The 14,174-nt window shown below is 40.2% G+C and overlaps 1 protein-coding gene and 1 pseudogene across 2 annotated transcripts in view; one reads left to right on the top strand and one right to left on the bottom strand.

The window, feature by feature from the left end:
• FGF13 (fibroblast growth factor 13) overlaps nucleotides 1–14,174 on the top strand; it is a 514,186-nt gene that overhangs the window by 13,615 nt on the left and 486,397 nt on the right. The gene's annotated exons all lie outside the window — the stretch shown is intronic.
• On the bottom strand, nucleotides 4,555–4,673 carry LOC114505933 (annotated as a pseudogene).

Raw genomic sequence — 14,174 nt, 5'->3', positions numbered from 1 at the left:
GGGGGTAGTTACAATGTTGAAGGAGTTATTGTTTTATGAACAGTTTTTATTTTAATAGCATCGTCTCTGGTGTGTCTAAATGTTTCTTTGGAGATCAGGGATTACTTGATTAAAAATGAAGAAATAAAAGGCATGCCTAGAGGCCTCTTATGGAAGCATTTAGGTTTCCTGCAAATTTTAATTACCCTGTATTTTGCCATGTGTAATATGCACCCATGTTTTGTGTGCATTGTACACGAGATTATGTACCCATGGCATGTAATCATTCTACCCATGTGCATCCTTATTTCCCCCTAAAAAATCTGGGCAAAAATGTGTGCATTACGCACAGTAATATACAGTGTAAATCATTGCTCAGAGTAGCTATTTATGCTTCCCAGGTTCTTTTTAAAAACTTTAAAGTTTTCTTTATTTTTGTTATAGTAAAATACATAACATAATAGTTACCATTTAATGATTTTAAATGTATAGTTCTGTGGCATTACATACATTCATACTGTTCTGCAACCATCACTACCATGCTTTCCAGGTCCTTAATCAGGAGTTATAATGGCTGGAAGGGACCATAATAACCATTTGTTCCAACCTTCCCATTGCAAAAAAAGAGGGAATCGAGCCCACAGAGAGGCAGTGAGGCACCCAAGGTCTTAGAGCAAGCTGGTGACAGGGACCTTGCCCAGTGCATTTCCATGTGACCACACTGATAGACTCAGGCAGGTGGCCTCTTTTACTATGATGGTAAAATCAAGGATTAATGTAAATATTTAGGCTGCCTCTCTGATTTTTTTCTTTTTTAATCAAGCAATCAATCAATCATGATGAATTAGAACCAGAAAACCCTTCAGACACCATTTGTCCAAATTCCTAATTTAAAATATTGCTTCTACTTGCTATTTCTACATCTAAATTGAACTACAAAAAGATGCTAACATCCTAATTTCTAAAATCCTGGCAAATTTTCCCCCTGCCTTCCTTCCACTGCCTCCATGACATTCCATGGTTAAAACCAGGTCCTTTGTGGGTGGCTGTTATTAATATGCTTTCCTTGGGATGTTTACAGTAACTGCTGTGACCTAAATAAGGTTGCTTGTATTGTTTTCCTTCACAAAGGCAAGAGCATTTTTAAAAAGTGTGTTCATTTCCTCTCATACCATCACATTTACCCATGACTAAAAGAACTAAAGTTTTGCAGTTTTTCCTATTTATGTATTAGATGAGGAAACTTTCACTGGAAGAAGAATACATATATACAAGCTAAACATTTGGGACTTTGTATGCCATAACCACTTTTTCTTGGAGTAGAGGTTCATAACAATATATCATCTTATGTACCATGTATCATCACATTGTATACCATGTATCATTATAGCGTGATCCTTTAAAAATTTATCCTATTTCTAATTGTGGTAAAATGCCTAACATAAAATTTACCATCTTAACTATTTTTAGGTGTATGATTCTAGAAGTGTTAAGTATAATCACATTGTTGTGCAATCAATCTCCATGATGTTTTCATCTGGCAAAGCTGAAACTCTGTCCCCATTAAACCACAACTCCTCTTCCTCCTTACCCCCAGCTTTAGGCAACCACCATTCTATTTTCTGTCTCTGTGAGTTATATTACTTTAGATACCTCACATAAATGGAACCATACATTACTTATGTCTTTGTGACTAGCTTATTTCACTTAACCTAACATCCTCAAGGTTCATCCATCCATATTGTAGCATGCACTAGCATTTCTTTCCTTTAAAAGTCTGAATAATATTTTATTGCATGTTGTATTATCAGTCAGGATTCTCCAGTGAAACAGCCCATACCTATATATGTCTACATAGATAGATATAGATACATAAGAGAAGATTTATTATAAGAATTATCTCACATGATTATTGAAACTGAGAAGTCCCATGATTTCTTATCTGCAAGCAAGAGAACTAGGAAGCTGATGGTATATATAATTCAGTGTAAGTATGGTTTAGAACCAGGGTAGCTGTTGGTATAATTCCCAACTGAAGGCTGAAGGCTTGAGGGGACAGGCTGGTGTAAGTCCCAGAGTCTGAAGGCCCAGAATCTGGAGCACCAATGTCCCAGGGCAGGAGAGGCTGGACATCCCAGCTTAAGAAAAGAGAGAGAAATATTGTTCTTCCCCTACTTTTCTGTTCTATTGGGGCCCTCAGTGGAGTGGATGGTACCTGCCCATATTAGTGAAAGAGTTCTTCAATCAGTCTACTGACCCAAATGCTAATCTGTTCCAGAAACATTCTACAAACATACCCAAAAGTAATGTTTTACCACATATCTGGGCACCCCTTAGCCCAGTTAAGTTGACACATAATATTAACCATCACGTATATATAGTGGTACCTTGGTACTCATCGTTAATTTGTTCTAGAACTTGTGATGAGTACTGAACAATGAAGCATTTTCTTTTGTGGGGCAGTGTTGTGACTCATACCAGTTCTAACAAGTATGATAAGTCCCAAGCAAGCACCGAGTCTCAAAAAATTTTTTTCTCATCAAAATACAATGAGTACAGGGTTTGGTGAGTCCTGAAGCCACTGAGTACCAACGTATGATTGTATAGATCACATTTTCTTTATTCATTCACTTGTTGATGGATATTTGGGTTGCTTCCACCTTTTCACTATTGTGAATAATGCTGCTATGAAGATGGGTGTTGATTTTTTAAAAGATTTTCTTTATTTATTTTGAGAAGGTATGGGATGAAGAAAGAGAGGGAGAGAAACATCAATGTGTGGTTGCCTCTTGCACACTCATCACTGGGGACCTGGCCTGCAACCCAGGCATGTGTCCTGAATGGGAATTGAACCAGCGACCCCTTGCTTCACAGGCCTGCACTCAGTCCACTGAGCTACACCAGCTAGGGCTGATTGTTTTTTTTTTTCATTAATAGGAGAAATCATTTTAAATAATTAGTTTGTTTCCTTAGTCTTTGGTCCTAGGTCATCAAAATAATGTGGTGAATAAAGTGAAAGAAGAACCCAAACTATCAGGTACCTGGAGTACTGATGTGTTAAGCTAATGACTTGCAAGTTTGAGAACCATGAGATGAGTGAATAGGACTTTTCTTGTTCCTCTTAGGTCTATTTATTGTTTATGGTGTTTTTTGTACAATGATTTTTTTGTAGAAATAATTTGGTTCCTCTATGATAGCTTTCAAGACCTTTATCCCTGCATTTGGAGTGAATTGTGCCTTCCTGTGTGTGCCCTTTGAAATTGATTTCCATTTGCCTTTTGCTTTGTATGTCTCTCCCACTATGTTGTAAACTTCTTGACCCTGTCATTCATCTCTGGATTCCTGGGACCTAGGACAGAGCCCATAAAGTAAATGAAGTAAATGCTTGTTTGAATAGAAATTTGACTCAATCTGTCATTTGGAAAATGTTAACTTCCTAGTTAGTCTTGGAACAGTTTGACATTTTTATTTGTTTTTCTCTGCTTCTTTTATGTGTGAGACATGGCTTATGTTCAGGAGCACAAATTAGGTTTACATATGTGGCAATTAAGGTTTTTCCCCCTCAATCCTTTTTGGGGAGTGGAAGAAATATTTGCTGAGTACTTTGCATCAAATAGAAGAAATATCCAGGCCTGAGCTTTAATTTTTGCTTTGTGTAGGTCTCTATGGTCATCCTCACTGTGCATGCTCCCCCCCGCCCCAGTCACCTCTGAAGGTGGTTTGCACAGGTATCATGTGTGGCTTTGGATTGTATAGCTAGCGCTGTCAGTGGGGTTTGTATCAGGGCACAGATTTTCCACTCTCTGTACTGGCTCCTAAGCCTTGTTTTTCATGCACCCTGCTGTCTTCTGAACCCTCCCTAACATCTTTATGTGTTTCCAGAAATAGAAACCTCTCAAAGTGGATTGTTCCTTCTAATAAAAGCCCTAGCAATGTTTAATATATTTTGTTTCCCGTTGGTGAACAGAGGGCATGGATCTACATTACTTTCAAGTAATAGATAACACTTTAGAAACACATGCCTGAGAATCTGGACACCATTCTTTCAAGGAGCACTAGCCATAGGGCAGGCTCAGTGCCAGTCACTAGGGAAACACTGATGAGGGAGAGAGTCCTTGCTCTTGCTTCCATGGAGTTGATGGTGGGTGAAATAGACAAGGAATCAGTATTCTGACCTAGGAGGATAGAGAGCTAGGGAAGCTCATATGAAAGGGAACTGATCTAGTAGTGTGGTAGAAGTAGTGGGAACATTAACCTGACACCTGAAGAAGGAACAAGAAGTTGTCAGTTGATGAGAAGAAGAGCATCCTGGAAAGTGGAAACAGTATATGCAAAGGCTGGGAGATGAACAAGAGCATGGCTTATTTAGAGAACTGAAGGGCGTTCAATATTCCTAAAGGAGTGAGTCATCTTTGTTCCATGGACAGTCCTGCTGATGTTGGATTACGCCACTCATATCAGTGAATATTCTCATTAATTCTAAATTTTAAGCAAGAATACCGAAAATACCATTTCTCCATGCATTAATGAGCAGATCCTTTGACTGGATGAAATATGTGAAGAGACAAACTATTCAACATTCAGGCAGGCTCAATGTTACCTTATGTACATGTTTATATACTGACTGAACAAAACCATGGGATATTATCTTTTTAGTAACGAACTATAGAAATGATCCCTAAAAGTATAGTCTTTGGGATACTATCTTTTTAAATGAATAAGACTCATTAGATTTTAAGTAGATGCATGATTTTTTATGTTGTTTTTGTCAATGTTGTTTATTTTTTGCTGTTAAAATCAGAGGCTTTGGAAGTTTGTCAGTTGTGTGCCCCATGATAAGAAATCCATATATACCTGCAGTGTGATTTTATTTTTATTGATAACAGCAGTGAAAGCTCCCTCTTAGCTATTCAGAACATAGATTGTTTAGCAGCCAGACACTACCAGTCCAGAAAGCAGCTTAATCAACTTTATTCATACAAAAGTACATGCTAGTGATATGGCTAGTATTCATAGGTCATGAATTTTTATTAAGTCAAAAAAACCCCATTGATATTTAACAGATAACATCAAGCAGGACACAGATTTATTTCTGACCCAAGTTGCACCACTTCTGTTAGCTCTCAACTTTGACGTCAGCATTGCATGAAAGCAAATGTGCTTTCACTAATATTGCCCAGACTTTGCCACATAGAAATTTCAGGATAGTTCCATTCATATCATGTATTCACTCAGTGAACATGTATGGGGTGCCAGCTTTGTGTCTGTCTTGATTGTAGGTGCTGGCGATACAACAGTGCATAAGCCATAGATGGTCTGTGCCCTCATGGGGCTCAGTCTAGAGAAGAAGACAAATATAGTCTCTTGGGGTGAATAAAATGTGAGCAATGCTGTAGTAGGAGAAACCTACTGTGCAAGCCCAGAGGAGGACAGCTATCTAACTCAGCTTTTGAAGGATGAGGGAAGGCTTCCTGAGGAGAGCTGTTTAACTGGGATCAGAAAAGTGGGGTAAGAGCTGGCATGGCCAAGAGGAAGGGCAGGAGAATTTCAGGCCCTTCAGAGGGAACAGCACATTTTGAGAGAAAGTGATGGGATGAATGGAGGGAAGGAAGGGAGAGAGTGATAGACAGGGGTTGCAAATAAAAGTATAAATGTGAATAATTGAATAATACTCATTATGGCAAGGAGAGGCATGGGATGTGCCTGGGGAAGTAGGCCGACAATAGCACACAAAGGCATTGAGGGATTTGTCTGTTGGGATGAGGAGTTTGAATTTCATTTTTAAAATTTATTTTTTTATTTTTGTTTATTTTATTACAGTTGTTCCAATTTTCCCCCTTTGCTCTCCTCCACCCAGCCCATCCCCTACTCCCACAGTCAATTCCAAAACTGTTGTCCATGTCCGTGGGTCATTCATACATGTTCTTTGACTAATCTTTTTCCCTTCTTTTCACCATTCCCCCCATCTTCCTCTGGCAGCTGTCAGTCTGTTCCTTGTTTCCATGTTTGTGGCTCTGTTTTGCTTATTAGTTTATTTTAAATGCATTGGGAAACCTTTGGATCATTGCATGGTGGGGGGCCCTGTAATCTGATGTACATTTTAAAAAGTTCAGTCTGGTTAAGGGAGCAGTGAACATGCTGAGGGACTCAGGCTTAGACTTAGCAGGGTAAGCATGAAGGTGGAAAATTTTAAAGATTTCAGAGCACTATTCAGGGGTTGGAGGAGTTTGGGTTTAATGCTAACAATAACGGAAGTGGTACATTGATATTTAACTAAGGGGGCGGAGTCAAGAATGATGACCCCATGTTTCTGGAATGCAGTTCCATCTCTAGCACTTACAAACTGCGGAATCTGGGCAGTATCACTTCTCTGGGCATCTCCTTTTCTTCATCTCTTAGGTGTTTCCACTGTGATTTGTAGATTCATTTTCAATGGTGATTGATACTGAGCCTAATATCCTTTACTTCTAAGGTATATAGCAGACCTTCAGTAAATATTGGTCAAATAAATGAATTAACATTAGTCAGTCAACCCCCCACTTCCTTACACAGGTACATTTCCTGGTTAGGTGCATATTAGCGTATTGTCTCTCTCATTATTATTTTCAAATGAGGACTAAATTAGTCAAAAGTGGAAATGAAACCTTAGAGGGAGTGTGTTATAATGGTCCCCATATTGGGACTGGGACTCAAGAACTCAGGTTGTATTTCTTATTTTCCTGTTGTTCTGCATTAAGAAAATCACTTAAATGCTTTATATCAATATTCATGTCTGTACAATGCAGATGATGATGCCAGATCCTAAGTGTTAAGGGGTGCTATTAACAACATAGCATTTAAGTGTTTAGTGTTTATAGTAGACCATTTTCCTTGGAACCTAAGGGTAGTTGTCATGGCCCTGTGGTAAGGCAGACAATAGAAGTACCTGAAGAGCTTTTGCTGGGAACCCTTGCATCTGGAGACTGTGGCTCACTGCCTTTTGTGGTGGCAGGGGGGGGGCTGGTCCTGCACTTGTGGGCTGCTGCTGTGTGGGGGATCCTTCTGTTCACTTTAGGGGAGAGACCTTGCTCTGCATAGTCTTGTGCATCATGGTCTTCTCTTGTTTCAGAAACACCACATGCAAAACCACAATTGTCATGAACCCAATTATAGTTAAGAGAAAATATACAGGTATTGGGGTTGCTGTTGACAAAGGCAAAGATTTTCAGGTCAACAATATGAAGTCACACTGCTTTGGAATCATTGCACCAGGGGATTGGTGTCTTCTGATTGTAGTATGGGAAGCTGGTATTATACAGTGGGTTGAAAGAAATACTTTCTTATGCACAAGCATACAAAATAATGTGAGCTTCTAGCTCACAAAATTTGACAGATTTCATGGATTTTGTGGTTTTGCCATAATGAAGACATACAAATCTTTTTACATTTTCTTATTGTTTTTAGAAAGTAAGTATTGCTAGATTTGTTGGGGACGTGTCACAAGGTACTCAGCATACCATTTCCCCTTAGATAGCCCAGGTTGGCCCCTATAGGATTTTTGAATTCTGTACCATTGAATCTAATCTAATGAGTTATGCACCAGTGCAAAACAAAGATAATGCAGGTACTGACCAGGGCCAATTTCATTGGTGCATGAACAAAAACTGCTAAGTGGTTTACATTTGAGGCTATAATAGTGAGAGTTGTTCCCAAAATGGATTTGAGTGCTCTCTGTGAAGGAGACGGTCATGTTAATGCAGAAATGCATTAGCAAGTATGAAGAAATGAAAAAGGTTGTTCATTTTAAAATAAAACTGAAGTTTGTATTGGAAAATTTTATCTCAACTTTGAAAGCAAGAAGTTTTCATATGACATTTGTTCAGCAAATACTTACTGAATATCTACTATGTATTAAGCACTGCTGGAGACATAGGTGATGTAACAGTGAATCAAACTGAGACCCCTTCCCTTCTTATAGTTGTATGTGTATGTGTGTATAAAGAGATGGGAGCTCATAATAAGCAAAATGTAGGTAAAAACATAAGTTATCTGCTGGCAAATGTAGAGAAAAATCTGAGAATGTGTGGTGGTGGTGACAGCGAATGTGTGCAGTTTTATGTGTGGTGATCGGGGATAGACTCACTGAAGTGTCATTTGAGTAAAAACTTAAGAGAAAACCATGCAGATATGTGGGAAGAGGATTGCCAACCTTTGCGTGTTTCCTGGGGGAAAAAGTGCCCAAGAATAAAATGCGTGTTACCCAGAACTGAGAGAGTCAGAGTTGTTTTTATTTCACAGGAGTGAAGTCCTTCTTCTACATTCCCCTATAAATTTGGCTATGCAGAATTTAAAATGCAATATACAGTCACTTGATTCTTAAAAGTGTACAAACAGCTTTTTTTCTCTATTGCAGTCTCTGCATCCACATAACATTGGATGTGCTAAATTGGTCTGTACTGTGTATACACCTGCTTTGGTGTTGAAAACTACTTGCTGATTTGCAAATGCAAGCATGCCAAAATTTTCATTTATGAAAATGAAAGCATGAACCATTTTTATATCTTGGAAGAATGATCACCTCCCTGGTATGGAGGTTTGTTACTGAACTAAAGGGGTTTGTTCACCTGCATACATCAAAGCCCAATAAGACATGAACGGTAGTTTGCAGCAAAGAAAGTAAGGGTTTATTTAAGGAAATGGTGCCAATTCAGAAGACACAGGTGAACTAGTGCTTCAAAACCTGGTTTCCTAATGGCCCACAGCAGGCCAGAATGCAGGGTCCAGCGGCAGTAACACCTGAATGAGTGTGGTTGGTAGGATAAAAATATGGGTGCAATCATTTATACTTTTAATTTAAACATTTTACCCACAATGTCATATGGTGTGCTTGAGTGTGATATTGTTATCTCACAGAATTACATGCTTATGATTTTGTAATAAAAGATTTTGTAATATAAGACTGTGTTATTTGTGCCAGACACTGTATATATGGAAAAATTATTAGTCATAGTGATTAGGAGAGTTTGGATTGTGGACTCTAGTGATTGGTTGAGGCCAGGGTTGAGAGTAGTTGATCATTGTATCAAGTCCTGAGGTCAGCCATGGTGTCATTCTGTTTAGTGTCGCGAGCGTGTGGTCCTAGGGTCTTCTGCTTTCATGGACCTGAGGCTGAAACACAACTGAGGTCAAGATGTTATCTTTAGTTTGAGTGAACCTCTGTTCCCTTGGTTGAGAGACCTCAGGATTTATTCTTGACAATTTGATGCTAACCAGAACCTGATGTCCTACAGGCTTTATGATTAAGGGAGTGGACATATCAATATGTCATGGTGCTACTAGACTGGAGAAAACTAGCTTGAATTAAGGAAAAAGTCATAGTAAAGAAATGAAGTTTGTATGATGTTACAGGTTCAGCTTGAGCTACTTTGGACCATATGAGTTCTGAAACTAGGAGGGAGTTTATAGCTAGGTGGATCCACCTGTCCTGAGGACCTGAAAGGTGCAGGAGAGAGAGAGCAGCGTTGAACCACATCATCAAGTAGCAAGTGAGTTACAGTCATGGGGAGGAGACATTCCCCTTTAATATCTGTTGGGGATTAGTGTTAGGGCTAGTAGATGAATATTTCTCTCACTTCCTTTTTAAAAAAATTATGTATTTTTTGTCAATTTTGCTTGTTTTTTTAATATATTTTATTGATTATGCTATTACAGTTGTCCCATTTTCCCCTGTACACCCTCTCCCACCCACATCCCCCCCTTTAGATCATGTTCATGTGTCATACTTATTAGTTCTTTAGCTTCTACATTTCCCATACTATTCTTACTCTCCCCCTATCTATTTTCAACCTACAATCTGTGCTACTTATTCTCTGTACCTTTTCCCCCTCTCTCCTCCTCCCACTCCCCTGTTGCTAATCCTCCATGAGATATCCATTTCTGTGGTTCTGTTCCTGTTCTAGTTGTTTGCTTAGTTTCTTTTGGTTTTGCTTTAGGTGTGTTTGTTAATAATTGTGAGTTTTCCATCCTTTTACTATACATGTTTTTTCTTTATCTTCTTTTCTTAGATAAGTCCCTTTAACATTTCATAAAATAAGGGCTTGATGACGATGAACTCCTTTAACTTGACCTTATCTGAGAAGCACTTTATCTGCCCTTCCATTCTAAATGAAAGCTTTGCTGGATAGAGTAATCTGGGATATAGGTCCTTGTCTTTCATGACTTGGAATACTTCTTTCCAGCCCCTTCTTGCCTGTAAGATCTCTTTTGAGAAATCAGCTGATAGTCTGATGGGAACTCCTTTGTAGGTGACTGTCCCCTTATCTCTTGCCGCTTCTAGGATTCTCTCCTTCATTTTTACCTTGGCTAATGTAATTATGATGTGCTGTGGTGTGTTTCTTCTTGTGTCCAACTTCTTTGGGACTCTCTGAGCTTCCTGGATTTCCTGGAAGTCTATTTCCTTTGCCAGAATGGGGAAGTTCTCCTTTATTATTTGTTCAAATACGTGCTCAATCTGTTGCTTTTCCTCTTCCCCTTCTGGTACCCCTATAATTCGGATGTTGGAACGTTTAAAGATGTCCTGGAGGTTCCTAAGCTTCTCCTCATTTTTTTTAAGTTCTTATTTCTTCATTATTTCCTGTTTGGTTTCTTTTTTCTTCCTTCTGGTCCACTCTATTGTTTTGAGTCCCAGTTTCCTTCTTATCACCGTTGGTTCTCCGTGCATCTTCCTCTCTTTTATGGTAAGCTGCATTTTTTCATGTAATTTGCACCCAAAATCAACCAATTCTGTTAGCTTCCTGATCACCAGTGTTTTGAACTGTGCATCTGATAGGTTAGCTATTTCTTGGTTGCTCAGAAGGATGAGTTCTGGGGCACTGATTTGTTCTTCTATTTGAGCCATCGCTCTCTCTTTTTTTTCGGTCTAGTCGCTCTTGTTACGGTGAGGAGCGGAGCCTTAGGTGTTCACTGGGACTGGGCACCCCAGTAGCTAGGTTGTGACGTTGTATGTGGGGGCGGGGATGGGAGAAAACAATGGTGGCAGCCCCACTCTCCTGGGATTTCAGTCCCTTCCCTGGGATCCTGGGCTGTGCGCTCTGCCCTGGTCCACAATCGCAGCCTCACTGGGTCCGCCAGTTGCCGCTTGCATACTCAGGGTCCACCCACTACTCACCCCAGATGACTTACTTGTTCCTGGCTCCTGGTTGCCTTAGGTGCCCAGCTTTCCCTGCACTCCGAGCACTGTGATCCGTGCTCACCTCCGCTCCTCCTACCAGTCTGGGTCTACTTCAACTTCTTGGCTGTCCGACTTCCATTCAGATAAATTCTCTATCAGTTCTGGGTGTTATTCTGCCTCTAAATTGTTGTTGTCCTAATCTTGGTTGTGCATGGAGGTATAGTGAGTCCACCTATGCCTCCATGTTGCCGGAAGTCCAAAAAAAATTTTATTTATTTTTAGAGAGAGGGGAAGGCAGGGAGAAAGAGAGGGAGAGAACCATCAATGTGCGGTTGCCTCTTACATGCCCCCAACTTGGAACCTGGCCTGCAACCCAGGTATGTGCCCCGACTGGGAATCAAAGTGGTAACCCTTTGCCTCGCAGGCAGGCACTCAGTTCACTGAGCCACACCAGCCAGTGCTGTTTCTCTCACTTTCAACAGTGCTCTAGCCCTTGGCGCTTGCAGGTTGCTAGGTAGGAAGACCTACTGGGACTGGAAGAGCAGATCTCTGATCCTGCCAGTGAGGAGACCACAATCCCCAAGAGACACAGGTGAACTAGTGCTTCAAAACCTGGCTTCGGCCTTTTCTGGACAATATTTGGGCATGTGACATTTTATCTTTGGTACCTACCTGTCTGATGTGTATGTGCAAATAGATGGAGTGTTGGGGTGGATATCTGCTGGGACAAGGATCTGTTGTAATTGGGAAGGGGCTGGCAGATTGACCTTCCCCCCTCTCTTTTCAGTTAAGTGCTCATTTGTTATATAAAGATTTGAGTGGGACAGGGTTGGAGAGAAGGGAACTGTATGTTCCTGTGGGAAGAGGACAGGAACTGGTTGCCCTTGGAGGAGCCTCTTTGTGTCACTGGGTCTCAGTTTTGTGAACATATATACAATGAGAGTGGCATTCTCTAGTACCTACCAGGCTTGTTGGGGAATAAAATGAGATATGGTGTGTAAAAACACTTGGTGTAGCACTTCTATACATGTGTATACTTTTATAAGTGAATAGACTAGCTTTACCGTAGAAATTTTTTAATGGTGAAATATTATTCAGCTATTCAGGTGACACACAGCCTTTTCTTAGGAAATGATGCCAAATTATCATTATTCATTGGAAATTACATGTTTGCTTCCTAAGATTTTATCACCCAGATCATTTCATTTTGATATGTTTCACACCGCACCCCAGGGAAACATGTGGACAATTTACTATCGACAAATAAAGATATTATACCTTGAAGGGGACAGGCCCAAGTCAGCAAGAGGGCTTGCATTTCTGCTGCCTTGCTGTCATTCAGTGATGGAAATATTATAGAATGTTTAACACTATATGTACAAGAACAAAAGTCAATTTCAAAAGAAGGAACCTTATGACACTTTAATATAAAAGACTGATGGTTCTATTGAAGTTCAAAATAGAAAACTGGAAGTTTTTCAGTAAGGATCCTTGAAAATATTTAGGGTATGCAGTTCAGTGTCCCCTTTGAGGCTTTGCCCTTTCATATTCAAGTGAAGGTGTTCCTGAGACTGCTCACTGAAGTCACTTTTGCTGTGTGGACTCTCAGCATCCCATAGTGAAGAAACAATATGGTATAGTGCTTAAGCACATAGAGTCTGTGCCCTAGTTTTCCCACCAGTAAAATGGGCATAACAATAGTGTGTATCTCATTGGGCTGTTGTATGAATTAGGTCAGTTAATGTATGTAACAGAATAGTGACAGACACATAGTAAACACTATGTAAGTGTTTGCTACTATTATTACTTAGGTGCTCACAACTGAGATTATTGGCCTAGATGGTCTTTGTGTAAAAAAGAAGTCTGGCCCTGGCTGGTGTGGCTCAGTGGACTGAGTGCTGGCCTGTGAACCAAAGGCTCAGTGGTTCAATTCCCAGTCAGGGCACATGCCTGGGTTTCAGGTGAAGTCCCCAGGTAGGAGCATGTGAAAGGCAACCACACATTGATGTTTCTCTCCTTCTCTTTCTCATTCCCTTCCCCTCCCTCTAAAAATAAATAAATAAATAAATAAATAAATAAATCTTTAAAAATAAAACAAAAGTCTGAATAAAGTCTGTGTTCTGTAGAGAGGGAAAAAAGGGTGATAAGGGAATCATGCTCAGTAAATAACCAACAATATCTGCCACAAATGTTCTTGCCACCTCATTCAAGTCCCTTCAAGGCCTAGTTCAAACATTCACCTTCTCTATGTTACCTACTCTTCTCCCTAAACCTACTGCATAATTTCCAGTATAATCTCAGCACTTTCTCTACTAAGTTCTTGGATAATATCATTTATCATACTGTGTCATATTATCTGTTTATGGGTCTGTCTCCCTCATTAGGCTGTGGGCTCCTTGAGGGCAGCCTGGTGTAATTTAAGTACTGTGCCTCAGTACATAGTAGACACTCAATCTGTGTTTGTTGAGCAGTGACTATAGCTGGGTAGAAGATTTCTCTCTCAGGGCTGTCCTTCCTTGTGGTGACTGTCTTCCCCACTAGTAGACCAGAACTAGCCCCAGGTGGCCTGAATGTGGTGCCTGAATATGCTGACTGCCCTTGGCTGTACTGTCTCTGCAGTGGGCTGCTGGACAGCTGAAGGTGATGATCATCACAACCAAGGTGGGCTGTGGCAATTTACTGGGGCAGAAGGGAAGTGGTAACTAAAATGATGATACATCTCTACCTTCACGGGGCAGGGCTGGTAGCTCTATGCTTTGCACTGTCTCTTCTGAGGCCTTCTGAAAGGCCCTCAGGCAGATTGAGCTGCTGTTTCTCCCATGCATTCCCGGCCATGTGTACATCTTTCTTAAAGAAGTGGTTTTATTGCATGATGAATAATTCATAAATCACAGCTTGTTTGCCTGTTTGCTGCTCACTAGACTGCAAGCCCTGCAAGAGGGCAGGGACTGTCTTTTTTGACTTTGTGGAGTAGCCTATGGTAAATGGTTATTAAATGAGTAGAAGAAATAGGTAATCGGTTTATCCTTCTGATACTATTTCAGCA

This window comes from Phyllostomus discolor, chromosome X (assembly GCF_004126475.2).
Source record: "Phyllostomus discolor isolate MPI-MPIP mPhyDis1 chromosome X, mPhyDis1.pri.v3, whole genome shotgun sequence".
In the NCBI taxonomy this organism is placed as follows: domain Eukaryota; kingdom Metazoa; phylum Chordata; class Mammalia; order Chiroptera; family Phyllostomidae; genus Phyllostomus; species Phyllostomus discolor.
Note: the sequence above shows the minus strand (reverse complement) of the source record. Positions and strands in the feature narration are given on the sequence as shown.